Raw genomic sequence first — 14130 nt, forward strand, 5'->3', positions numbered from 1 at the left:
TACTTGTGTTTTATTGACTATGCAAAGGCATTTGATTGTGTGGATCATGACAAATTATGGATAACATTGAGAAGAACGGGAATTCATGAACACTTGATTGTACTCATGAGGAACCTGTACATTGACCAGGAGGCTATCATTTAAACGGAACAAGGGGACCCTGCATGGTTTAAAATCAAAAAGGGATTGTGTCAGGGTTGTATCCTTTCACCATACTTACTCAATCTATACGCTGAGCAAATAATCTGAGAAGCTTGACTATATGAAGAAAAACATGGCATCAGGATTAGAGGAAGAATCATTAACAGCCTGAGATACACTGATGATACAACTTTGCTTGCTGAAAGTGAGGATGACTTGAGACACTTACTGATGAATATTGAATACAGTCTGCAATATGGATTACGTCTCAATATAAAGAAAACAAAAATCCTCACAAATGGACCAATAAGCAGCATCACAATAAATGGAGAAAAGATTGAGGTTGTCAAAGAATTCACTTTGCTTGGTCCTACAATCGACGCAAATTGAAGCAGCAGTCAGGACATTAGACGACGTGTAGCACTGGGAAAGGAGATCGGGTAGCATAGTGCCTAAGGCACTTGACTGCTAACCAGAAGGTTGGAGGTTCAAACCTACCAGCCACTCCTCAGAAGGACCATGGGGCAATCTAGTTCTATAGTGATGCTGCCTCGGAAACCCAAGGAGGGGTCACGATGAGTCGGGTCTGACTCGATGGTACATAACAACAACAACAATAACAGCACTGGGCAGGTCAGCTGTGAAAGAACTCTTTCAAGTGCTGAGGAGCAAGGATGTCTCCTTGAGGACTAAGGTGCACCTGATGCAAACCATGATTTTTCTAGTCGCCTCCTATGCATGTGAGAGCTGGACAGTGAATAAGGGAGACTGAAGAAAAATTGATGCTTTTGAGTTGTGGTGCTGGCGAAGAATGCTGAAAGTACCAAGGCATACTAAAAGAACTAACAGATCTGTCCTGGAGGAAGTGCACCCGAAATGGTCCTTGGAAGCGAGAATGGCCAGACTTCGTCTCACCTACTTTGGTCATGTTGTCAGAAGGGACCATTCCCTGGAGAAGGATGTCATGCTTGGCAAGGTGGAGGGTCGACGAAAGAAGGGACAACCTTCCATGAGATGGATTGACATGGTGGCTGCGACAATGGGCTCAAGTATAGCAAGGATCATGGAACTGGTGCAGGATCAGACGGTGTTTCGTTCTGCTGTGCATGGGGTCGCTATGAGTCAGAAACGATTTGATGGCACCTATCAAGAACACCACCACCATAAGGTTTCCTAGACTGTGATCTTTGCAGAAGAAAATTGCCACATCTTTTTCCTGCAAAGCAACTGGTGGGCTCAAACGGCTGACCTTTCAGTTAGCAGCCCAATGCTTAATCACTGCATTACCAGGGCTCCTTCTTCAAACAAAGAGTTTAACAGACAGACTTTCTACTTTACTCTTGGACTACATGATCTATGAGTCACTTTCAAAATTTATTAAGAGTAAATACATTCTAATTATTAGCCCAGTTTTGCTACCATTATGAGACCATTCCGTTCTAGGCATTTTCAGGCAATTTGTTTCTGTCCCCATCCCTAGTATCCTATCATTCCACTGAAATCAGAAAATTTATTTTAATAGCAATATTTCATCTTGATAACCATCAAAGTAAATGTGGCAGGCCTAAGTCCTGATTTTCATCTTTCTGGCTGTGATCCAGGACCTCCCTCATCCCTTGTGAAGAATTCAGAAGGTAGCCAATTTAAGAGCCATCCCTGTTATGGGGCTCACCATGGTAAGGGATGAGAGGACCTAAGAGAAGCTGAGAGTAAATATGGCACAGACTGAGGGCCAAAGAGAGCCAAGGACAGGCCTAGTCAATAGGGGAGAGCTACCAATTCCTCACCAAGCTGAGAGAAAGAGCTGATAAGTTCCACCTGCTAACTTTAGTGGGGAGTGCTGATAAGGATTAAACAGAAAGCTGCTATGACAGATATCACCTCTGAAAACCAGGAAGCCCTAGGAGAACACATCTGAGGAGCCTACCAATCTTTCCACAAAGTCACATAATTTTCACTTTCCCCTTCACAATAGACCCAGAAGTTGTTTTAGAAAGAAGCCAAGGAGGAATTAGAGCAAAAGGAGACCTAGAAATGATCTTGAAAGAATATCACTTACAAAGACTGTTTAATTAGGAGAATAAACCAAAAATTTAAACATAATTTTTAAAAATTATAATTATAAAAAAGTTATTATCTTTCCTCTTCAAGCAAACAAGTCTGGGTTTTTAATGGATGCCAGATTATGTATGTTGATATATTTTAAAATCTACATTACATACATATGAGCATATTAAGTAAAATTTTTGAATATGCTTCACTTTAACAAGCAATTTGAAAATACAAAAGATCTGAACTAGAGCATCATCAAAGATCTAAACTATCCATCTGTCTATCCATCCAACTAACCATCCAATCATCCTAGGCAATAAACATAACACAATATCAGCAGAAACTATATAAAATCTACTTGGTTGAACATATAAAAGAATATTTAAAAAAAAAAAAAGATACATTCTAAGTTCCTGAACGTAAGCTCTATTTCCTAGATCTATAACTATAAATCCATAGGAAAAAGTAAAATAAAATAACACAGTACCATGGAAATTTCTTAATCTAAAAGACCTTTTATTTGTATCATTCTAGATCTAGATAATATATCCTATTTCTCTTGGTCTTCCATCTACCTTTAACTGTGCCAGATATTTTCTGAAACAAATTAGTGTGGGACAGGGCTTCAAACCATTTCATTCTGGTTTGACCCTCTGCTAGAATTTGCATTTCTACCCCAGATATAATGAATCAGAATCTACAGCTGAACAATGTACCCAGGTGATTCTTATATATCTGTAAGCCTCACCTGCAGCTCTATAAGAATCACCTGGGGAATCTTGTTAAATTGTAGATGTTGATTCTGTATATCATGTGGAAATGCAAATTATCAGCTGGTGATCGAACCAGAATGAACCAGTTCGTAGCCCTGGTTTGGGAGTAAAAAGAAAGTTTTTACTGTCCAACATTTGCAGTTCCTAAATCTACCCTGCTGCTTAAAAACTTAGAGGTAACATTATTTAGGCACTATATTTAGATGAAGGAGCTCTGGTAGCATAATGCCTAAGGCACTAGACTGCTCACCAGAAGGCTGGCGGTTCAAACCCACCAGCCACTCCTCGGAAGGAAGGTTGGGCAATCCTACTTCCGTAGTGGTACTGCCTCGGAAACCCAAGGAGGGGTCGCTATGAGTCGGGGCCGACTTGACGGCAAACAACAACAACAACATATTTAGATGAACTCGATGAAGTCTTGGGTCTCATGAATTGTCTGAGGAAACAAATTCTGATACGTTACATATTTTAATACCTTACATGCCTTCCAACTCTGTTCTAACCTACTTCAAGATCATAGTCTGACTTTTCCAGGCATGCCAAATATAATTTTTCTGGCTATATGGACCGTGAATACTGAACACTTAATTATTCATGCTACTGAGAAAAGTATAACTTGCATTAATATAAAGTGAACTTTCTGACCAATTATGGAACATAGCTAATAATAGGACAGCAATATCAGCTCACTTCTAACAGCTTGATAATGGGAAATTGAGAGAGAGAGGAAATAGGGATATTTCTTACTCCTAATTGTAACATAACATCTAATAGAAAATTAAGCTCTCTGTAAGACAGGTTATGAGCTTGTCTGCTATCCTAAACATTGGTGGTCACCTGGTTCCATAAATGTTACAGTCAAGAAAACCCTATAGAGCAGTTCTGCTCTGTAACACATGGGGTCACCATGAGTCAGAATCAAGTCAACAGCAATGGGGTCATGGGTATAGGACAGAAATAAGTATCCAGAGGGATAATGCATTTTCTTTCACGATTCAGAAGCACTGAACATTACAAATTCATTCAAAAATACAATTTACTAAAGGTTTACTATGAGTTGGGTCCGACTTGACGGCACATAACAACAACAACAAAGGTTTACTATATACTAGTCCCTGTACTGGGAGCGCTGGTAGCATAGTGCCTAAGGCACTTGACTGCTAACCAGAAGACTAGCAGTTCAAACCCACCAGCCATTCCTCGGAAGGAAGGTTGGGCAAGCTACTTCCATAGTGATACTGCCTCGGAAACCCAAGGAGGGGTCACTATGAGTTGGGTCCGACTTGATGGCACATAACAACAGCAACAACAGTCCCTGTACTTGTGTACTGAAGATATTGAGATGAATGATGGTCTAAGTCTTGGGAAAGAAAAATGTATAACAAAACTGAAAAGTGGCATATGCTATGAGGTAGCATACCTGTTGCCTTGGAGTAAATTCTACCCATAGCAACCCTATGGGGCCCCATTCGGTATTCCAAGGCTAAAATCTTTATGAAAGCAGACAGCCACATCTTCTTCCCATGGAGCAGCTGGTGGGTTTCAATTGCTCACCTTTTTGTTAGCAGCCACACACTTAACAACTGCTCCACTTAGGCTCCTTATAAGATAGAATACCAAAACACAAACCCACTGCCATTGAACCAATTCCAACTCATAGCAATCTCCATTGGGTTTCTGTGGTGGTTATGTTTGTGTGTCAACTTGGCTAGGGCTGGTTGAGTGGCTGAGCAGGTGGATGTAGTATTCCCCATGATGAGACGATGGAATCTACTGTGAGCAGCTGAATAGCTGCCTTTGGGTATGTGATCTGCTTCCTGTTTATAAGGAGAAACCTTGAGAATGGTCTCTAGCCTATGACACACTTGGACCCTTCATGCAGCCATGTTGTTGCTCAGCAGTCTGCCATGCTCTGCCAACCTTGGGACTTAAGTTAATGGCCTGCCATTCGGTTTGGTAACATTGGGATGGTGACTTTTTACTTGTCAACCTTGGGGCTTCTCAGCCTCAGCAGCTGAGTGAAGAAACACCTCTAACTCCAGTGGGTGGGCTGGGAGCAGGAGGCAGAGCTGGACCCCAAAGTTGAGGGGCTTCACCCAGCCCCTAGAGCCTGGCACTTTGAACTTGGACTTAAAGCCTCCAAATTTTAAGAATAAACTCCTGTTTGTTAAGGCCATCCCATTTGTGGTGCTTTCCTGCAGAGTGGCACTAGGTAACTAGAACAGCTTCTGAGGCTGTAAATCTTTACAGAACTAGATTGCCCCATCTTCCTTCCATGGAGCAGCTGGTGGGTTTGAACTGCTGACCTTCTAGTTAGTAGCCAAATGCCTTATCCACTACACCACCAGAGCTCCTTCATGAGATGGAATAGATGCTAGATGATGGATGGATGGATGATGGATGGGCCTGCAAATACACAGAAATGCTGGGAGAGAAAGGAGCTCAGAACAACTAATTTTGTCTGGGGATATTTGGGCAAGTTTTGAGCAGGGTCAAAATTGAACGGAATAAAAAACTAATGACAGTATATCAAGTATAAATGAGAAATATCGGGAAGGCATCTCAGGCAGACAGAAAAATATGTACCAAGTCAAGAAGGAGTGAAAGTGTATGGATTGTAGGGCATATGCAGAAGAATGACAGGAGACAACCAGAAAGGCAGTTTGGGCACAATATGAATGGCTTCCTAGATCATATTAAGATGTTTGGGCTTCCTCTTGTAGGCAAGACGCTGGAGGTTTCTAAGTGAAGGAATAAAGTGAATAGATTTGAGTCTTAGAAAAAATATTATAAGTAAAATGAAGAATGCAATGGGAAGGGGAGAGAGGAAAGACTGAAAAAGAGGAGGTCAGAGCCACTATCAAGCAACAAAAGATGAAAGACTGAAGAAAGAGAAAGACATGGGCAGAGTATCCTTCTCATACTAGGTGACTGGCCCAGGTGAGTGTAAGAAGAGAAATCACTTGTGGGTAATGTCCGAATTTCTAGCTTGGGCAGAGAAAAATACGTTGGGGGAGAAATAATGATTTTTGTTTCAAACGTGCAGAAGTTTCTGTCCCTAAACTTGAGACAGAGAGATATATCTCTTCAGAAGCAAATTGGTCAGAAAATTGAGGATATGCACAGATGTCATTCAAAGGATGGCATTTCTGGTCCTCATATCATGGTGTTCTGTGATTTTAATGGGATATTTAAAACAATTTGCTTAATAGTTTCCATTAACCAAATGAGTATAATGCTATCTAATAACATAATCCATGAAAAATTAACAAAAGAGTACAATACTACTTAACAGCATTGGTAATTTTTTTTTTTTAAAGTTCTCAAAAACAAGTGTAATGCTGCAGTACAATTTTAGCTAGAGGCTAGAACTCTGAATAAGTCATGACTGGATTTATCATGTTTTCAATAATTTAAATAAAGTATATTTTAACAATTCGAGATGAAAACATTTGTTTTTTAAACATTTCTCTACCTTCTTAAACAGTATTACTGAATATTATTTAACCTTTTATTAATAAATAGATATGATTCTGAATACCAATTTTTGGCTCTATTATGATGATTCAGAGTCTCCTGACCATTTGCTCCCACACTAAATACACCCACACTATATATAATTCAGTATCCTATTGTGAGATTTTTAAAACATATAGATATCTGTCATGTTTATATAACTTTTTATTTACCCTTTGGTATCAAGCTAACAGTGGTCACTTTTTCAGTATGGTTAACTCCAGCACCCCTCCATCTTAATTTCCTATTTGTAATCTGCTGTAGAAATTATAACAAGGCACTATGTACAGGTGCATGGGAAAATCCTTTTGGGTGCCTCTGTCTTCTTCAAACATATTCCTTTTTTTTTTTCTTCATGAAACTCTCCTTTGATTAGGAGCTCTGGTGAGGTAGTGCCTAAGGCATTTGACTGCTAACCAGGAAGCTGGAAATTCGAACTCACCAGCCACTCCTGGAAGGAGTGTGTCCCAAATTTATTAAAGCATATAGACCTTAAATATAAAACACTAGTTAGCGGAACTTGATATAATGGTGTTATTTTAGTTTAGGCTCAAAAGTTGTTTTTGAAGTGTAAGGAGTGATAAGATTCTTAGTAATAGCTTTTAAGAAGTTTGGTATGTCACTTGATTAGCAATGCCAGATAAAACTCAAGATTATACCAGATAGTCCCATCAAGTAAAGGCTTTATGATGTTTTCTTCCAGGGCAGCCTTAGCTAGGGACATCCACCATGTCTTTGCTCCTGCCATTGTTTCTACTGGAATTGCCCATTACACTCTTAAGAGAATGAGGCAAGGCTCAGTTTCCTGGGGAAGCTGCAGGCTGTGGGAATAAAAGCCATCCCCCTGCTTTGAAGCTTGGACTATCAGGCTGTGTGTACCTTGAGATCCTCCCCCATTCTTTGTCTTTTCTCAGCCTTGGGAGAGCTAGGAAGTGGTATCAAAAGTTGCTTTTCTTTTTCTTGCTTCTTAAAATTTTGTATTCTTTCATTCACAAAGAAACAAAGCACCATTTAGTTCAATCCTAGCAACTGGAAAATTACTATCTTAATCATATGCACATGCCAAGGTGGTTAGAGCCTACCTAATAAAAGGAGCAAATAATTTCTCCATGAGAGCTTCAGGGCTCTGTAATCAGGAAAGTGCATGGGCTGTGTCATATTAATTATGGTCGCTCAGTCATTTCTCATGTGATAGAGACTGTCTGTTCCCTACTCACACTACCCATTATTGTCTTCTTCCTAAGAAATTGTTGTTGTTGCTATGTGCCTTCGAGTCGGACCTGACCCATAGCAACCACTCCTTGGGTTTTCAAGGCGGTATCACTACGGAAGTATAATGCCAACCTTCCTTCTGAGGAGTAACTGCAGGGTTTGAACTGCCAGCCTTCTGGTTAGCAGTCAAGTAGCTTAGACACTATGCTACCAGAGCTCCCTCCTAAGCGATAGCACCCTGATTTTATTTATGGCAAGACTAAGGGAGTCTGGGGAATGTATTTCCGTACAGACACTGCTTCAGAAACCCAAGGAGGGATCACTATGAGTTGGAACTGACTCCACGGGAGTGAGTTTGTTTTTTTTTTTAAGTGCCCAACTAAAAGACCCCATTTTCCAGCCTGCCGTGTAGCTAGATGAGAACATGTTATTAGGTTCTGGACAATGAGATAAAAAATAAAAAGGAAGTGTTGGATGAGTTGTTTTTCCTTTTCCTAACTATTTATTTCCTCGTGGTATTTGGATACAATGGTTGGAACATCAACAGCCATTTTGGACCTTGAGATGACCATGTGCTAAGGATAGAGAAGCAGAAAGCTAGGAGCCTGGGCTGTTGATAACCAAGGACCTTCACTACCAACCTGAAACTGTTTATATCCAGACTCATTTAATGTAAAATAAAAATGAAACCACATGTGATTGAGACATAATTGGGTCTTAGTCACTGGTAACTGAAAGGTGGTCAGTTTGAGTCCACAAGGGCCTCTGTCAGAGAAAGATCTGGTGATTTGCTTCCATAGAGTACAGCCAAGAAAACCTTCTGGGGCAAGTCCTACCTCTCACATGGGGTCTCTATGAGTTGGAATCTATTCAACAGCACAAAACAACCACAACAAAATATGTTCTCTTTTATATTCAGCTGCTCCAATTTCTAACTAATACACTGGTTTCATCTCACTTTTCTCAGCAAAGCTTCAGATAAATCCCAATGCTAGAGAGATGAGTTCCATGTAAGTGAGGTTTCACTTATTATTATATAAAAAGATGGGTTTTAGTTACAGGACATCCATAAAGAGCTAATTCTTGAGTCTGCCATCTGACTTGGACTGGCCTGTAAATTTAGAAATCACTTCTCATAAAATATTATTAGTTGAGTTTGAAAACCAAGGTATTTCTCATTGGTACAATGATTAGTGACATTGTAATGTTAATGTTTTATTGATGGAAGAAATAGATCAGTTATATGTGTATTTAAATTGGGGAAGAAATCGAACCAAATTCCTAGCCTATAATGGCAGTCCATTTTCCTATTTAATAAAAGAAGAGAATCATGAGTTCATATGAAGGTGAGAGTTTAGGTAGTGAAATGAAGTGGGTAGGAGTAAATCACCCCTTTTCCATGGTATTCTAACTTTGAAGTGTTTGATCCCTGGCTTTCCTCACAATAGAGCCAAAGTTCTCCCTAAATCTGATCCATTATTCAGGCCCATTACTTTCTCTACTTTATGAAAGCGACACCTTCCTTGCAGTTTGTCAGATTTATACACACTGTTGTCCAGGGTGCTCAAGGCACTTTTGAGAAAACTCTTCCCTAGTCACCACTTATAGTTGGGACTTTGGAGCCACCCTGTCTGGGTTCAAATCCCAGTTCTGACACTTACTTATAGCAAGGTACTTAACATCTTCATCCTTCAGTTTCCTTATCTATAATTTGGGATATTAATAACAATCCATACTATTCAATTGTTGAATTTGAGAATTTGAAGAGTTAATAGAAGTAAATACTCAGAAAACTGCTGGGTCATAGTAAGCACCCAATAGTGTTAGCTCCTGTAACTGTGCAAGAGAGAGGAGAGGCAGCAGAGGAGACCATGTGGAAGGAGTGAATAAACTCAACCTGTTACCTTAAGATTGGACTAAGACTCAAGAACCAGGGAAAGTAGAGGTCAATAGGGAAACTACACCAAAGCTATTATATACACACATCTTTGCCTAAGGCATTTGACTGCTGATCAGAAGGTTGGTGGTTCAAACCCACCAGATGCCCTGTGGAAGAAAGATGGGGAAAACTACTTCCATAAAGATTTACCACTTCAGAAACCCAATGGGGGTCAACTTGATTGCAGTTAGTTTTTTCTTCACCCCCCCCCCCCACATCTTTTAAAATCCATACCAAAGAGAAGGTGATTGGTGATTGTCTGAAAGTGGGAATCAGATAATGTAATCCCACTCATTTTGCTCTGATGTTCATGGTGATGGTGAGGGAGTAGAGATCATATAAACTAATTGTGTATCAGTACCAGTCGATGGAGCCCCTTCTTTCATAGTCCACCTTCCTGAGCCAAAAGGAGGCACTAAAGCTTGGGAACTGATCACACTGTCCTGAACAATATGATGGATCAGAGCAAAGTACTCAGTGAAGTATTGGAACTAGTTTGTACAAGTTCTTGAGAGCCAATTGTGAGCATCTCTTCCCAACTACAGGTTTGGTGACCATACACTGGTAGCATGAAATTAACCATAGTATAAGTATTCACACCACAGAAATCAGAAAATACTACAAGTTGAGACTTTTATTTCTAAAGCTTGGTGTTAAATACTTAACAACATCCACTGAAGGAACATAATACGCTACAAATGACTCCATCTGGGAAATACTGTGAGTGACTAATAGGGGTCTCACACTAGTTGTCTTGTTGTTGTAGTTAGGTGCTGTCACTCAGATCTAATTCATAGTAACCCTGTGTAGAACAGAATGAAACACTGTCCGGCCCTAGGCCATCCTCACAATCATTGCTATTCTTCAGCCAGCCCATTGTCACAGCCACTGTGTCAATCCGTCTCATTATGAGTGTTCCCCTTTTTTGCTAACCCTCTTTACCAAGCATCAGAGACTGCTCCCTTCTGACAACATGACCAAAATGTGTGACACAAATCTAAGAAGGATTCCAGGTGTACCTCTTCCAAGGAAGATATTTTCATTCTTCTGAAAGTCCATGGTACATTCAATATTCTTCACCAACACCACAACCCAAATGCATCAGTTCTTTGCAGTCTTCTTTAGTTCAGAATTTTTTCAATGTACATTCCAAGAAAGGATTTGAAGGGAAAGTTGTTTGTGTGGGAAGTGGTCCTAGAAAATACCACTTTGGGGGAAGTGGGACAGGGAAGAGATTATTATCAACCAAGTGACCAGTCTTCACAACTAGAGCTTAATCCTTTTGGGGAACTCTGGGAAATAGTATAAACCATATGCTTCAGAGTTACCTGTCCAAGAAAAGTGAGCTTAGGTACTTATACATAGTTCCCATCAATCATCATTAAATTCACCTAAACTCCCCAAAGAATAGACAGAGAGGGCTCTGGTGACCAGAGAAACTCTCCAGTCACAGAGTTTTAGGGGTGGACAGTTGGAAGTCAGTCTGGCATTCATAGATATGGTGTCAAGGGACTATAGGGAATGCAGCGACTGGTTGGGGAAGGGGTCAGTACACTGATGCTGAAAATGGATGATGGGGACTGAGAAGGCATCTACTAAGCACTGAATCATAGAATATCAGGATCCAAAGGGAAATCAAAAGCTATGTAACCCAGTTCCCATATGATACTGGAATTCTCTCAATCACCACGAATGACTCTCAAATGACTCTCACCAATGACTCAAATGACTCACAAATGACTCTCAAAGCTTTATGTGTATCACCTCTAATGATGGTGAATTTTCTATTTGACTAAAGCAGACTATTTACTTTCAGGCTACCAAAAACCCAAACCCACTGCTGTTGAGCCAATGCCAGCCCATAGCAATTCACTAGGACAGAGTAGAACTGCCCCAGTGTTTCCAAGCCTATAAATCTGTACAGAAACAAACTGCTCTATCTTTCTCCCATGGAGAAGCTGGTGGATTCAAACTGCTGACCCTCTGTTTAGCAGTCAAGTGCTTAACAACTGCACCACTTGTTGTTGTTGTTGTTGTTGTGTGCCGTCGAGTCAGCCCTGACTCACTAGGGCTCCTTATTTTCAAGCTATACCTATCTAAGTTTTAGAAATATCCTGCTTAGATATGAGTTACTTTGTTGGGACAACCAGCTTCTCTTCCTCTATTTCACCAGTACAGCTTTTCTTTGAGACATATGTATTAAAAAATATACCCATTTTTACCTAAGCCTAAATTTAGAGGCTTTTTATTCATTGCTCAATACAAGATCTGCTCCTCAGGGCAGTAATAAATAATAATAGTAATAATAAAGACGCTGCTATGCTGTCGATTCCTACTCATAACGACCCTATAGGACAGAGTAGAACTGCCCCATAGGCTTTTCTAGTCTGTATAATCTTTACGGAAGCAGAACACCTCATCTCAGTCTGTGGAGAAGCTGGTGAATTTCAACTGCCGACCTTTTGGTTAGCAGCCAAATTCTTTAACTGTGCCACAAGAGCCATCTCTAAAGAAAATAGCATATTTTCCTGGGGTAACACCCACAAACCTGTCACTTGTTCTGCTTTTTACCCTCACCCAGACCCTATTCAAAATTCCTTTTCCTTTTCCAAGCACTACTGAATGATTTCTTTTCTTCAAACATATTTCAATTTCTTATTGCATCAGTCTCCCATCAAAATTTCTCTCTTGTTTTTCTGGTAATATCATTGATTACCGCTAACAGACAAGCCAGTTTCCATCCTTATTAGTACACATTATCTTTGCCCCCTCTACATTTTATTCTAACAATGAACCTTATCAAACAATCACTGTAGGCCAAGCCATTCAAAAACAAAGAATTATGAGAAATTGACTCTGTCTCCAACAATCTCTGTCTCTACTTGTTTTGGTTTATTCCCAGATTTATGATTGCCACTATGTCCTGCAGTTCTCTCCTTACTTCCTTTACTAGAGATATTTCTTTTTCCTTCAACATCAGCGACATTCACTAATCATTTATCAGTCTTCAGTTTTGATATGCAACTTCCTATATCTCAACTCCCTTGTTCTAGTCCCTTCTGATACGCTCTTCTATTTCCATCTGGGCTACCCATATTTGTCAAGTTGAATATCCCCTGTTCTAAGAGTAGCTCCTTTTCTTGATTTATGTTTTAAAACTGTCTCTTTAAGAATTTGGCTTTACCTACTTATCTATGTACTTATGTATCTGCTTGTTTATAAATTTATTTCTGGTTAAGAAAAAAAAAAGTCCTGTCAGTTTGCAGAGCACAAATATGAATAAGCAGTTATATACATTGTGTTTATATAATATTACACAATAATAGATATATCTGACCTATAAGTGTTACCTCCTCCTAATAGGTGCAAAGTATTTTAGTCCTATTATCATATTTTCCTGACTCTAATTAGTGACTTGATTATGGTCAGATTTTCTTTCTCATTTGTAAATGGCACTACAAGGATTAAAATAACTGATTGAATCCACAATTTATAAGCAGCAGGCTCGAGTCTTAGGCTTCTAAATTGAAGCACCCTCATTCCCAAGGTCTGTATTTGTTTGTGGATTTCCCCCCTTCTGCTATTACTAGAATTGGTCTGATTAATAGGAGAAGCCAATCCTATTTCCTATGATAATAACTTTAATGGAATAATGTCATTGTTAATTGCTGTCAAATTGATTCTGACTCAGTGATCCTATGTGTCTCTGAGTAGAAGTGCTCCACAGAGTTTTCAAGGCTATGATATGTTAGAAGCAGCTCTCCAGGTTTATTCTTCAAGGGACCTCTTCCAAACTCCAAGCTCACTGCCATCAAGTCGATTCCAACTCATAGCGAGCGACCCCCTTTGGGTTTGTGAGGCAGTAAATCTTTACAAAAGTAGATTGCCCACAAGGGAGAAGGAAGTTTGGCAATCTACTTCTGTAGTTATACCACCTCAGAAACCCAAGGTGGGGTCGCTATGAGTTAGATCCGACTGTATGTCAGTGCCTTGCATTTGTTTATTGCATGTATGCACAAGGAGGAGCTCTGGTAATGTAGTGCCTAAGACACTTGACTGCTAACCAGAAAGCTGGGGGTTCAAACCCACCAGCCACTCCTGAGAAGGCAGATGGGGCAATCTACTTCCATAGTGATACTGCTTCGGAAATCCAAGGTGGGGTCGCTATGAGTCGGTCCAACTCAATGGCACATAACAACAACAACAACAACATACACAAGGAGACAGCTCTGGCAGGCAGGAGTGCATGGGAGGGAAGGACACAGGGAAGAAGTAACTATGGGGAGGAAGTAGGAGGGGAGCTGTTGCATTGTGGGAAACTGCAGTCAATGTCATAAGACAAAGTGTATGTAAGCTGCTGTATGGAAAGTAAATTTGCTTTGTAAACTTTCACCCAAATCAATTTTTTTTTTTTTTTTTTTATGGAAACTGAGTGAGACTGAGTGTATGAATGCTGACACCTAAAGCGATCTCAGCAATTGTAGGGAATCTTTCTGA

Source organism: Orycteropus afer, unplaced genomic scaffold (assembly GCF_000298275.1).
Source record: "Orycteropus afer afer isolate SDZICR_OR568_19922 unplaced genomic scaffold, OryAfe1.0 scaffold00003, whole genome shotgun sequence".
Lineage (NCBI taxonomy): Eukaryota > Metazoa > Chordata > Mammalia > Tubulidentata > Orycteropodidae > Orycteropus > Orycteropus afer.